Source organism: Agelaius tricolor, unplaced genomic scaffold (genome assembly GCF_023055355.1).
Source record: "Agelaius tricolor isolate 1412-34295 unplaced genomic scaffold, bAgeTri1.0.p SCAF_17, whole genome shotgun sequence".
Taxonomy (NCBI): domain Eukaryota; kingdom Metazoa; phylum Chordata; class Aves; order Passeriformes; family Icteridae; genus Agelaius; species Agelaius tricolor.
The window spans coordinates 6,672,296-6,687,148 of record NW_027269277.1 but is presented as its reverse complement, the minus strand read 5'-3'; positions in this window follow the sequence as shown (position 1 = coordinate 6,687,148).

Below are 14,853 nucleotides of genomic sequence, written 5' to 3'. Positions count from 1 at the left end.
TGAAAAAGGAACCTTTTAAATATTCCCAAGTAGAGCTCCATTTTAGCTTGAATATTCAGACCACAGACTTGCCCTGTTCTTTGTTTCTTTTTTTAATGTTGGCTATATGTGTGTGCACAGAATCCTTTGTCTGTTGTTTCCTCTCAGTGTTAATAGAATTTCAATTATTACTAGTAATATTTAAAACTAAAGGGCAGCTAAATGGGAAAAAACCCCTACACATTCAATGCCAAATTTGCTAGGTTTATATTTATAATATATGGTAATAACACCTTGCCACTTAGCAGTCTCCATGTCCTTTTTACACATGCTGAAATCAAATTTCACCATTCCACTGAGAGACATTCAGATGTTATCCTCATTTTACAGATGAGAAGACTGAGTCATTGAAATCAAAGTCTCTGGTTATGTCATGAACAAAGGAGCACAGCAAAAAAGCCCAGCCCAGGTTTCTTGATTCCTTGTTCTGTGTCCATGTATTTTTCCATCTTCCTTTAAACAGCAACTATCAGAAAATATCACCAAAATGGCTTGTATTCGTTCTCAACAGCATAAAGTACAATAGGTGTGGTATGAAAAAATGGTCAAACTACCTGAGAGAATGTAATTTTTATGTTTTGCAAGCCCCAAAAACAATGTGTAGTTATGGGACTGCACTTTCCATATCTGTAATAATAAAGTGTTCATTAATGTTTTGAGGTGTCTCTGAATTTTTATTAGGTTACAGTTATTTTCCTTAACTTTCCCATTTAACACACTGTGCAATAAAAGGGGTCAGAGTCTATTTATACATTTTTGTTCCTCTGAGAAAGATGAGACAACTGGCATGGGAGCAATCACACTGAAGGGGATGCTTGCAAACAGAATGGGCAACTAAAATTCACTTTCAAATGAGATGGCATTTTCTTTTCTTTCCATTTCAACCAACACACACGAGTGGTCTCACTGCTTGCAATTTGCCACGCCTGATATTCTGCACGTGCAAAGCCTCAGAGTAGAAGGTATGAATTACAGGAAAGGAAATAAACCAAGTGTTGCACACTCAGGATGTTTGTGGTGGTGCAGTGGAGGCTGTAAAGTTAAAATATAAAGGCGAAGCACATATAAATTCATGAGAGATAAAAGGACTCTTGAGGTAGAAATGGGGCATTGTCCCTCCCTGCTCTCCATGTATCTACAAACTGCTTGACAAGCATATCTTTTATCTTTAAGCACACAGGAACTGAGCTGAGAAAATCTGCCCCAATGCGGAAAATGTGTTATCTTTGTCTTTGATGAGCAGTTTAGGAATGTTTGAGCTAATGTTGCAGCAATTGTACATGTAACATTTGTTATAATAATGTTATTTCCTGTTAGACCTTGTTTCTCAGATTTTCAGTTCAGTTATGCAATTACTGCTTTTGCATTTTTGGTGGAACTTCATTAAAATTTTGACCTCACATGGCTTCAGCGGGACTTTCAATTGCCTTTCAATTTTGCAGCATTTGCAGATTTGATTATAGGAGCTGATTTATCCTAATCCTTGAAAGACTGTCCTTTTTTCCATGTCCCTGTGGAAAAATGAATAATTTAATTTTACAATAACTTTTTCCATCCTTTTAGTTTTCATGTGATAGTTTCTGACAAATCTTCAAAGCTGTTTCAGGCCAAATCACTGATGGGTGCATATTGGCATTGTGAGCTCAGAATCAATAGAGCCCTGGCACTGCGTGCAATGTGAGATTCCAGGGAGTTATAGTATTGTTTTCAGTTTAAGGAATACTGAAAGTTGTTGGAATAATAGTGGCTGAAATTAGTCAGGTAGAAGCTTCCACATGTGATGACCCAGATGCAAAAAGAAATGCTCAGAAAATACCTAAGCCACTGATAGATCTGGGGAGGGTGCCAGGGGAAGAAGCACCCACCTATTAATTTATTCCTTACCCTGTTTCCCAAAGTATCCATTGTTACACAGTATTATATGTTGTGCTTGTCTGGACTCAGTCTGAAATCTGATATAATGGTTAAAACAAACAGCCCCCAGATTTTATTTTCTTTGAGACTGCAGCTCTTCATTCCTTTGGTCATTGAAGTATCCAACACTAAAATGTTCGTGTGTATTCAACTTTATTTGTGTCAGAGTCTTGCTGAGTAAGAGCTAAAAAAAGAAACCAGGGAAAATAAATGTATCTTTATATCCATGTGTAGGATTTTGAAAAATTGTGAACAAGTATTTCAAAATGTTTTAAGTCCAAAAGTGTAAGGCCTGTATTGTGACAGATTAGAGTGGGTTTCCTGTGGTGAATGTAACTGTCGTAGCTGATGGAAAGAAAATTGATGGCATGAAAATTACTGTAGCTGCCCAATATTCTTTCCAAATGGGTTTTAACTGCACATTCTTGTTTATTGCTCTCCTGCTGGGATAAATACCTGCAAACCTTGGTGTTACTAATACATCTGTATGCTTAGGACCTCATTTCTCAGCTCTGGCTCAAGTTCACTTGTATTTATCTGGGTGAATAATTCCTTAGATGTGAAGTTATTAGGCAGTATTGCTTAGTAGAAGAGATACAGAATTCAGCTGTTAGTTTTCCCTTGTCCCAGTATGTTTATTAGTTACCTGGATGACAGAAGGGGAAGCATTTCTATATCATTTGTATGCACTGCTGATATGGTAGAGTACAAGCATAGAATTCAGAATGATCCTGAAAGTTAGAGATACAGTCCAGGAAGGTAAGATGAGGGTAAATAGGGAGTGATGCAAAAGAAAACATTTAGGCAAGAACAATTCAGTGTGGAAAGGCATGACAGAGGAGAGCTTGCTAATAGCAGATAGAGCAGAAAATAATCTGGGGTGTCACAAGCTGAGCATGAGTCAACAGTGGCCTGGTGTTGTGAAAAGGGAAGTGGCCCAGAGCAGGGACAGAGACTCTGGGACACACAGCCCCCCTCTGCTCATCAGCACTACTGGGGAGCAGCAGGACCACTCTGGGGGTGTGCCCAGCAAGATGCAAGCCAGCTGGGGAACATCTAGAGCAAGTGAGAAGAAATAACGAGAGGAAAGTTAAAGAATTCGAATTTTTTTTCCAGTCTAATGAAGAGGTAAATGAAGGGTGATAATCTGCTTTCTTTGAAACAGAGATAGTAAAATATGATTGAAATTATTTTAATCAGGGAAGATTATTTGATTTCAAGGAAAATATTATCAGGTAGGGGTGGGAAAATAGTAGTGGGATGGATTGCTGGGGGAGCTGTAAAGCTCCAGCATGGGGTATCTGTGTCTGGGTGAGTGTCAGCCCAGAAAGACAGGTCTGATCAGAGGGACCCCATGACCTCTTGAGCGCTGTCTCAGCTCTGTGTTTCTGTGATTCTGGCATTCCTACTTGTGCCTTTTGGGACTATTGGCCAGAACAAGTATTATTCACTGCAAGGGTTGCAGAACTGCCTTCTAAAATTAGACAGTGTTCTAAGCAGTGACAAAAGATAAATGAGTTCAAGGGAAGACATGGTAGTCATGTGGCTGCTTGGTTGGCTGGCTGAAAGGGTTTGATGCTTCAGTGCCTGACACCAATTCTGTCTCTAAGATCAGCCTTTCTGTATAATAGTTTAGTAAGGGCAGGAGAGCAATTTACACATGAAGGAATTGAGAAAGAACATGCACATGTAACATATGGAAACAGATCCTCTCCTTTCCTATGTGCCATCCTGTGCCTGCCCACCAGTTCTCACTTCATAGAATTATACTTATGTGTTGTCTTAGAAAACATATTCCCATACAAACTTAAGTGCTTGCAGGGGTCAAAAATGGGAGAAGTAAGTCTGTTCTCACCATCTCTCATCTTTTCAGTGTTTATGTACCTACTTATTTATTCTGTAGCTTTCCATCAAGCATAAGCTCTCTCTGAGGCTGGCAGTTGCTGTATTGTGTATGGGTGTGTCTGGGAGGTTGAGCACACTGAAGACAGTAAAAAAATAATAGTAGGTTATAAAAGTTAAGCTCTTAGGCCACTTCTTGTGACAGTGGCTGCCTAACAGTGTGTGTCAAAGCTGCATCTGTTCAGCCAAACTGAGATGCTCTGTGCTCAAGTTCTCACTGCATGTGTCATCACTGGCTATTTACTTGTGTTGCCACATGGTCTGGGAGCCTGCAAGAATAATGCATAAACACAGACCACAGTAGGCTGCTCCCTACCCCAAAGAGCCCAAACCTTGCCCTGAATTTCCTAAGGAGCTGTAGAGCAGCTGGATAGTTTTTAAAATAATTTCCATACTGTTTCCCTCCTGCCCTGCTCTGATTTGGAGCAGGGCATTCCCCAAAGGAAAGACTAAGGGGAATCAGCTCAGTCAGTTTTCTTAAGGTATAAATCCCATCACACTGAGTCATTGTACAATGTTCAGCACTGGCTGTGCAAATTCCAGCATCTCCCTTTGCCTACAGCACAGTGTGGTAATTATTACTGAATCATTTGAAATTATCCAGAATTTCAATGTGATTACCATCAATGGCACTAGGTAATATGATTTCAACAAGCTAAACACTGATATGGTAATCCTTATCACTTCTAATGCCAAACAATTTAATCTTATCACCATGTGCTAATGAGATAATATATTTCAGTAGGGCTTTTTATGAATATTTGATTATTCCAAGTGGTGTTGAGATAAATCACTGATGTGAGTTACAGTATTTTGTTAGCAGTGCTGTGCATCTGACTGAAAGGACATTTTTTGAAGACTCTTAAAAGACTTCTCAAATCTATGTAATGATCTAAAACTCTGACTGATTGATCCCTGCCTAGAAGTGAGCACTTATGGGAACTATGAAAATACAGAATAATTTTTCAGTTGTTTGAGCATGAAAATATTTCTAAGTAACTTAGCACTGCTTAGATGTTTTTTCTTTGTAACAGTTTGAAGGTCACTGCTTTTGAAAGATCAGTTGTCCAGGAAGTCTTCTTGGACAAAAAGAAGAAAAGCCAGTCATGCAAATTTTATTCTGTGCAGAGCTCCTTGGCAGAGAAGAGGAGAGTCCCTGGTAACTGCCTCACTGCCTTTGGAAAAAGCAAGAATAAAGAGCAGGTTGTAGAGATGATGGGGAAGATTCTTAGTGCAAGGACAGAAACTTGGTCTGAAGGATTTGCTTCCCTAAGGTGATGTAAGATATTTGCTTGGGGTTTGAAGAGTGGCTCTCCCTGCAGTAAAAACAAGATTTGTGAGGAATAGTTCCCATTTCCCAGACTCTGTGCAGACTTTTTGCTCAGACTGCCACCTGCTCTCCCCACATTTCCTGGCAGGCCTGGATTTAACAGCCCTGTTGCATTGTCTGGATTCCCTGCAGAGGTTTGGTGCAGGCAGTGTGCTGCCTTTGGCCAGCCATTCCCATTCTGAAGGAGAGGGAACTCCAAGGAGAATCCTGCAAATGATGGTTACACTGTCCCACTCACAAAGTTAGAGAGAACAAAGAAATGGCTTTTCAGCAGCAGCAGCAAAAATTCACCAAAAATCTAATATTGATTTCATGACCACACTTGATATTTGGAGCTAATTTAATCCAAATTTTAACTTTCTGCAGTATTTTGGCATTTACCTACCTGAAAATCCCTCCTTTATCCCAATACCTTCTAGCTGCTGTTCAAAGCAGCTTGTAAGGGGAGTGGGCACTAACAAGCTGTGTTTTAGGATGACTTCCTCCAGTTTGCTTTCCTCTCTCCCCAGGGTCAAAGATGCTCTTGGTGTGGGATGGATGCTGTTGGGGCTGCACCATAAATGCCCATTTGTGAATCTGGCACAGGGAAGTGCTGGCTGCATTCACCCTGCTGAGAAGCTGTGGTTCCATTTCTCCATTTCTTTCTGGAAGTAACAACCTGTTAATTCTGCTGCTGAATTTGCCTCTTCCCCCTTCAATTACCAAGTTCAATATGGAGTAAAGTCTATAGGTCTTATTCAGCAGCATCAAGAAAAAAATTTCAGCTCTTGGATTACTTAATCAGTTTTAGAAGACCAATTTCATACTGAAACAATCTTTAGGCAAACAGCAATGTTTCTTTCTGTAAGAAAATGTATTTGGAGAAGAGCTTTAGCAATGTGGTTGCTACTGAACTCTATGGTGTTCCTTCCTGTTTTGGCTTGGACTTTGCTGCCTTGGCAACTCCCACTGGCTGCTTACATGGCTTGGAAAGACCCTGGTCTCACAGGCTGCTTCACCATAGACCCTACCTTGTCCTCCCATGAAATGGGCCCTCTGCTCCTGCCCAGCTGAATGAACTGAAGTGGGATTCTGCAGGGACAGGGGGAGGCCCCTGCCATGCTTTGGGACTGTAGCACTGTGAAGCTCCTGTATTCCAGCACAGGAAGAGGGCAAGGAGATAAATGACTGCAGTGTTTGTTTGTTTGTTTTGCCTAAAGAAGGTTCTTTGTAAGCGTATTCCACATGAGGATTCTTCTAGCCACGTAAATAGATCCCTTGTGTCTAAATTAAATTGTGTGAATTTAAGTCTCTGTATATTGTTCCTTGTGCAATGGCTTAGAAATACTTTGGAGGCATTATCTGGGAGCTTTTATGGCTTCTCTCACATATTTCCTCTGCCTTCCTGCTCCTACACATCCATGCACACACAGTGAGAGATGCAGGGTCAGATTCTGAGCAGACTTCTGCTCATTTTACACACACAAAACTCTCTTTTTTCACTTTTTTATTTTCTGAATTTCACCCACAAACCAATTTGGGACGCACTAGGCAGCTCCTTGTAAACACTAGCCCAACAAGAGCTGTGCTACTGAGGACCTCAGACTCCAGGAGGAGAGATAACTGGCCAGATTTGGAGCTGAGAGCCTTAAACACAAGCACCAGCCCATCTGTGGCCCGTTTCCCTGCCTGGTGGGGCTGTTTTGTGAAGTTGTTACTCCAGAATCACAGCAGTGCCATTTATTCTTGACACTGTGGGTTGCATTGCAGGGACAGCCCTAATAAATTGCTTGTGTCTGCAACAAGCAGGTTTTCCATTTGGGTTACTCTTCATAAAAAGCTTTGACTGGTGGCATGGAGCAGAAAGAGAAAGGCCAGATGTTTCTCCTTGAGCATTTTCTGATTGTGTCTTCCTCAGAAGTTAGCCATTCCATGGTTCCTTTGGCTTCATGTTTTTATTTAATATCAGTTTTGAAGTCTTCAAGAATAAAACCTAAGAAAGCATTTTCTAGCTTTTCTAGCAGAACACATTTCAAAATGTGGCTGTGCAAAAGAATTAGGCTTTACACCAGAGAAAAAAGACATGTTTTACATTTAAGAAAAAGAAAATTAGTTAATTTAAAATTACCATTATAAAATTATCAGCTTTTAATGGGCAGGTAACAAGGGGTCCCTGCATGGACTGTGTGAAGGTGATTGATGTGAGGCTGTCTGTCTGTTTGTCTGTGTGAGTCCTTTCTGTGGTATCTGGAGTTTTGGAAGTCAGAGACACAAATCCTGCAGATGCTAACAGTCTGGCAGTGGCACTCTGCCTGCAGAGCCAATTGTTACCCAGCCCCTCCAAAGCACTCAGGGATGTGCTCTGCAATTAGGCCCCCGGTGTAGCTGACAGTAATGAGCACTGGCTCTGTTCCTGGAACACTCTGAGTGTAAAATAATAGGTAAGTTCCTCATGATGAGTAAATTGATGCTGTGGGCAGCAACATGAAGGATGTAGGCCCCCCATGAAATCCATTCTGTCCAGTCTGGTGCCTTCTAGATCTACATTTATTATATCTTTGGCAAGGACACTGATTTCTTCCTTCTAGAAATTTAAAGGCCAAACTAGCAAGACATTTAAATATGTCTGAAATAAATGAGATGTAGCATAGCATGTAGGAATCCTTTAGATACATTTTGTGGCAATCCTAAGTGATGATTTATAGTGTGTCCTGAAGAACCCTCCAGAGGGTAATTCCCTTCCATAGCCCTGCACAGTGAACCAGGCACAGCAGCCACCTGAAACCCCAGCAAAGCAGCTTCAGTCAAGCACTGAGCACATGCTCTGTGAGCTTTTTAAGGCAAACCCTTCAGTCTTGGTACTCTCCAACCCACACTCAGCTAACAGAAACCTCTAGTCTCTTGTTTTCTGGGAGTTAATGGCTTTCAGTATGACTGCTAATTAGCAGGTCACAGCATTGCTAATAGAGTTTCCACTGGTTTCTTTGCCACGACTTTGGCTTTCACATGTGAAGGTTTCTTTCTGTCTCAAAGCAGCAGTGGTGAGCCCTGTGTGGTTTGAAATCCTGTGGTGAGTGGCCTGGTATAAATGGCTCTGAGCACTGTGTGAAGATACCCACATGTGCATAAACTGGGCTGCAAGAGTGTTGTTGAGGTTGAATGGTTTGTTCAGTGAAGAAGAAAAAAGGAGAGAAGTTTGAAGAGCCCTAGAGATTCTCCTTTGCCTAGCTGTGGTGATGCAGCACCTGCTTTGGTATCCAAGATTCCCACCTCAAGGTGTTTTACCCTGGATCAAAGCTGGTGGCTGTCACAGGAGCCCTTTGAAACTTGTTCTGCTACAGGAAATGAAAAAGAAAGGAGCAGCCAGTGCCTTGGCAGGGCTGAGCATGAGGTGCTGGCTTTCCACCAGCAATACTGGTTCTGCTTCTTAGTATGACAACAACTGCTCAGCCCACCAGGACTGGAGCCTTGTCTTTTCTCAGGCAATTCCTGGGGGCAGGATTTTCAGCCAACCTGCACTCCAGTGCTCAAGGGGGTATCAAGGCTGTGTAACTTGTGTGAAAAGAAGTTGTGACAAGTCCTGTCATGGCAGCACTTCAGCTGCACAAATTTGGCTGGTGAGTGTGTGGGGGAGTGGATGGAGGTGGGGGGTTTCCATCTCAAGCTTCATTTAAATACTGACATTTGCCAGTTATTACTGTACTGTGGCATCTGAGCAAACTCGAATATTTTGCCTTTCCACACCTGAAAAAATAACTACTGCAGTTCAGACCTCAGGGTAGTAAGTGTTGGCTGCTACTTATTTTTCAGTGGTAGCTCCTTATCTGCTTAAAAGGGCTGCCATGAACCTCAATTAGTCAGTGCTTATACAATGCTTTGAAATTATAAGACACTATCTACCTTTTAAGCATTATAATGTTTCTACAACATATTCTAACAAGTACATGCTTCAGTACACAGCTGCACACTCAGTATAGGCCAGAAATACTTCCTAAGGGAAATAATCCAGGAGTTTCTGTCCCTATGGCACAAGGAAATCTTCATCAGTTTTAAATTTGTAGTGTGTGTACCTTCAGAGCATGGAAAAGCAGACTACAAATAGCTGCCAAAAAACCCCAATATTTGGTGTAGTGCAAAACCTCTGCACAATCTGATCACAGTGTAGAGCAGGGCTGGAGGCAGATGGAGCAGGTATAGCACCATTGATTTCCAGCTATTTCCTCCAATATCCAGCCCAGGAGCTCCTGGTTGCTAAGAGCATGCTGTGCACACTACAGATGTTCTTTTATTTTGATGCATTGGAGACAAGGATGAATCTGACTTCCTCATTTTGCTCTTCAGCCAGTGCTGCCAGTGGTGAATTAATTGCCTTGCTAAATTAATAAGTCATAATGTTTTTGGGCTGGGGCCAGGGAGCTGTCAGTGTGTGCTCTGCACGTGAGCATGGCAGATAGGTTATCCTGGGGATAGAGTGACAGCTCCCAGGGCTGCAGTGAAATAAAATCTGGCTGGGACATGGGGCAGCCAGCCAGGCCATCTGTGGGAAGGGGCACCCAAAAAGGTGACTGGCTCAAAAACTCAAAGCACCCAGCCTGGTTGTATGTGGCAGCTTCTATTTGGCAAATTTGAGAGTTGTGAGTGTGGCACTGAAGTTTTACAGCAATGGAAAGTGGTTAGGAATACGGATATTTAGTTTCTGTGCTTTGTCCACTTCAATCCTGGCTCTCTCCCTGGCTCACCAGGTCAGCATGGGGTGTGGATTAGCCAGAGCTGTCTCAGAACAGGGATCTCTGGCCTGGTCCTTGCATGTGGCTTTGCAGACCTCACAGCTCAAAGGCTGCCCTGGCCATGCAGCACCAGCCCTTTGGTGTCTCTGTCTCTGAAGTCAGCAGAAAAATGGCCCTGTGAGAGTGGTCTGAGGGGACAGCAGCAGCCCAGGCGTGCTGGGAGGATGGGATGGGACTGCAGGGCTGGGATAGGGGTCAGGTCTGTGACACCCCTGCCAAGCTCTTGCCTTGCTTCAGCTGTAATCCCACACTCACTCGTGCCCCTGGCTCCTGTCCAGTCTTCACCCTGGCTGGGCTATCCATGCCTCACACCTCAGCTCCCACCACCATCCCAGGGACAACGAGGATGGATGGGGGACCCCTCCCTGGAGGATGGGCTCACAGAGCTGCAGAGAGGCCATGTGCAGCCACAGAGGGTCTGCACAGCAGCAGACCAGCTTTTAGGAGTTCAAAATAGCTTTAAAAGAACAAATATGTCTCAGAACTAAATGCTTGGTGCCACCTGCAGAAATAAAAGGAGAACTACTCATGTCTGCTTGCTGCTTTTCTGACAAACAGCTCCAGAGAGAAGTGGTACAAGCACAAAGCTGTCCTCTAATTCAGATTTCATCCTGCTTTCATGGGACTGTTTTCCTTAAAAGCATCCGATGCAGTACAGCCCTTCAGAAATCATCCACTTGAACACGCTGCAGAGTTGAACACTAGAAATGAAATAAGATGCAGATCTGTGTGGAGTGACTACATGAAGGATACAGCTCAGAAAGATGCTATGTAATATCTGAACTAGAATTTGGCTCCAGTGGGCTGTGGCAGAACAGATTAAATCAGGATTTATGAATTCTTCATGTGAGGAGGAGGGTGTGTCGACTGCAGACTTGGTTATAGATGGTGGTTTACTTACCACTGGGATCTTGGAAATTGAATAAAAAGACCAATTACCACCTATTTCTGTAATGAGAGGTGAGGGTGGATGTTTCTCTTTGTTTTCCTAGCCAAAACAATGGGCTGCATGTCAAAGCTTGTACTTGCAAAGGCAGAGGGTAGAGGATTTGGGTGCTTTGTGTGTCAGTGAGAAAAGGAGTCATCTCATGCACTCCTGAAATAACAGGAGGAGAGACTTGTGTGCAATGGCCCTGGTTTGGAAATGGTGAACAGGGCTGCTTGGTGCTCTTCTGTCTTCAAGGAAACAAGGTTCAGTATCATTAAAATTCCAACTTTTTCCTTCAGCTTCTCTTCCCAATGGGAACAATATAGTGAGGTCCTGGTTAATACCTGCTATAAATCAGCTGAACATTCACTTTTCTGACTCCAGCAGGGTCCCCACCCCTTCAATTATCACTCCTTCTCATGTACAAACATTAAAGCAAAACTCAACTAGAAGGGAGCCAGAAGAGCACAATTGAAAACTTGCATGTTCCCAAATGCCCTGAGCAGAGCAGGTGGGACATTCTGAGGGGCTGCAAAGGTACATCCTGCAGCAGGGGGCAGATCCAGGGTCAGATTTCAGCATCTCCTGCACCTCAGGAATTCCAGACACACTTTTGGCCACAGTTTGTTTCTGCCAAGAGCACTGACAGGCTGGGTGGGGTCTGGCAGAGAGGCTTCCTTGGCCTTTTCTGAGGATGGGTTAGACCCAGGACCTGCACTGGGAGGATTCTGGCAGGTGTGGCTTTTCTCCTTTCAGAAAGGACATTTTGCTGGATGTGTGTTGGGACTCTCATATTTAAGCCTTATGGTCTGAACAAGGTCTTTGCCCTGAAGTGGGACAAGGACACTTTTTCCTTAAAGCAATGCTACTGCAGCTGGCAAATCCCAAACTCCTCCTTTACCCAAAACCAGGGTGGGGTGGGGATTTTTGTTTGTTTGTTTTTGTTTTTGTTTTTGTTTTTGTTTTTGTTTTGTTTGTTTTTATTTGATTGTGGGGGGCTTTTTTGTTTTTTTTTTTTTTTTTGTGTTTTTTTTTTTTTTTTTTTCTCTCAAATGATCTTGGCACAGCACATCTCATTATTCCACTGACTTACAGGGCTTGGGCTTTCACATCCCAGAAATTTGGTATCTCTGTACAGTGAAAAATAAACTCATATTAGTTTAACTAACTTATACAGTTATCACAATTCTAGGTGATAGTCAATGTCAATTAGCGTAGAAGAGTGTATTGAAAACCAGTATATACAATCTTTATATGGATGTATATAGATTTTAGATTGGATATTAGGGAATTTTTTTTCACTGCAGGGATTGTCAGACACCAGAAGGGGCTGCTCAGGGCAGTGGTGGAATCACCATCCCTGGAGTTCTTAAAAAAATGTGCAAATGTGGCACTTGGAGACATGGATTAGTGATGAACTAGGCAGTGCAGGGTTAACAGTTGGACTCAGGTCTTTTCCAACCTTAAAATTTCCAACCTCTATGATTCTCTGATATCCTCCAAGCATCTGGGAGAATGAAAAGGTGGCTAAAAGCTTTCATCCCCTAAGTCTGTTTTTCCAATTGACAAGATTGTTTATGCCAATATTAGTTCAGTAATGTTTCAAAACAGAAACCTGAACCATATTGAAGCAGTTTATATCCTCATTAAGAAAGAGGATTTTTTAGGACCACTAAAATGCAACTTTTCTCTTGCCTCAAGACTTAATAATTATACAACTGAAAACGGAAATTATTCTCAGAAAGAACATAAAGAGATCTTTGGGGTGGTGGTATTGATCTTACAAATACACAGTGAAATCCTGTTGCTATTTTTAACAGCCTACTTCAGCTAAGAGAGGAAAAATATCAGAAGATGTAGAAAATGTTAAGAGGAAGTACTGCAGAGTGAACCCAGAGGATTGCTCAGAGAGGAAATGACTCAGGCAGTTGCTAAGTAAAGGCAGCTGCCTATTTACAGAGGAATTCAAAGAGTTAAAGGAGAATTTCCCAAACAAAATATCCTCAGCAGAGTGTGGATGGCATGAGGATGCACTTAGAATAAATGTGTCTGAATGAAACCAGGGAATTGCCTGAGGTTTGCCATGAGGTGCAGGGGTAAAACAGCCCCAGCCAAGGGCAGGAATCAGAGGGCACAGGACCAACCCTTCCAGCCTCAGCAGGCACTGGTGATGTGGGCACTGCTGTACCCTGGTCTGGGTGAAGGAGTTCCTGTGGCAGCCAGGACATGAGCCCTGCCCATGGCCAGCCACCACAGTGAGGGTGGGTTGAGAAATACTGGCAGAACATCCAAGTGCTCTGGCCTTCATCCTTCCATCCTTAACAGGCTCCCAGCTTCCTTTATCTCCCTTTGAAGGCCACTTGCAAGCCCAGTCTGGAGGAGCTCCCGGTGGGAAGGCATGGCTCCTTTTTCCAGCTTGTGAAATGGGGACTCACTGGGATCTGCTGGCAGAGTTTGTGTGTGAGCTGCATGCTCTCTGCATGAGAGGTGCACCAGCAAACCCAGCATCCTCAAGGCAGGCCACAAGGCAGTGTTTCAATCTTCCAGGATTTACTCTGCATGGCTCCTTTTCCCTTTCTTCTCACCAGGTATGTGTGGTTAACTAGCTGGAGCAGAGAGAAAACAGAAGCCCTTCCTCCCATTCATATCTAGAACCTGTAATTTCTCTCTTAGCAAGACATCAAGTAAAAAGACTCCCAGCATTGCTCATTAATAAAATAAAACCTTATAATAAATCATGGCCTGTAAGATGTGTTACAGAGAATGTATCTCAGTTTGGGGCAAGCAAAGGCTGGTGTGACAGGTCAGTGTCCTGCTGCTGGTGACAGTCCCTGTGTTTGGGTCCCTGACTGCACAAGGTCTATGGGGAGGGAGCAATTTACATCCACCTAAGGGAGCAATGAGTCTCAGCCTGTCATGAGTAACTGCAAAGCTTTTACACAGTTGTTCCTATCTATGAAAATGGTATTATCGCTTTAAGAAGTTCCCCAGCCACAGGGAATGAGAAAAGCAGTGATGATGTGACACACTGAATTCAAGCTCTGGAAAAAATCTCAGCTATGGCACTTCTCTGTTTGAGTTTCTGTGTGTTAGGGGTTAGGTTTTTTCAGGGAATTTCTTTGCATTTATTCTCAGGGAGATGGAAAATAGTGATCAAGAGATCTCGGGATCTCTACTGCTCAGAGTGACCCTGAGATAGGTTAGAAAGTCTCTTTTCCCAGCCCAGCGCTCGAAGAAGGAGTCAGAGCTCTTCATTTCTCAGTCTCGAGGTTGTTTATTGTATTTTATCTATAAAATTTTTCCTCTTGTCCAGCCAAGGTCTGCTCAGCAGGACAGTCAGAGGCACTCTGCCTGCCCCTGGGGTGGTGCTATCTTTTTATTCTAAAAACTATGTATAAAATATTTACAATTACTTTCCAATACCTATCACCTATGTTAGACAGTGAGCTTCTACTCTAAACCAATCTAAAAGTGCCAACAGCAGAAGATGGAGGCCAAGAAGAAGAAGGAGAAAGGCTGGACACACCCAGATTCCTCCATCTTTCCCCCTGAACCCCCATTCTAAAACCCCAAAAATCTATTTTTCAGCCCATGATAAACTCACTATCATTCTACTTAGACTGTCGTGACTTGCAGATCTTTATATAAGGTTGGTTATTTGCTCCATGGGTCATAATCAAAACCACAGGTGTCTTGGGCTCTGTGCCAGGGTCTCTGAGCCCCTGGCAGGGGCCTTGGCAGTCCAGGACAGCCAGAGGGATGTCCTGAATTCCGACAGAGACAAAAGCCGAGTCCCTTGACCAACCCTTGAAATGATTCTGGGGGAGAGGAGGGAGTGGGGTTCTTTCGGCAGTTTATAACCGGGCTGGTCCCTCTTTGCCCGGCTCAGAAGGGAGGCAGTTTTGGGTTTGGGTGCTGGATTTCTTTGCCCGGCTCGGAAGGGAGGCAGTTTGGGTGGGTTTGGGTGCTGGATT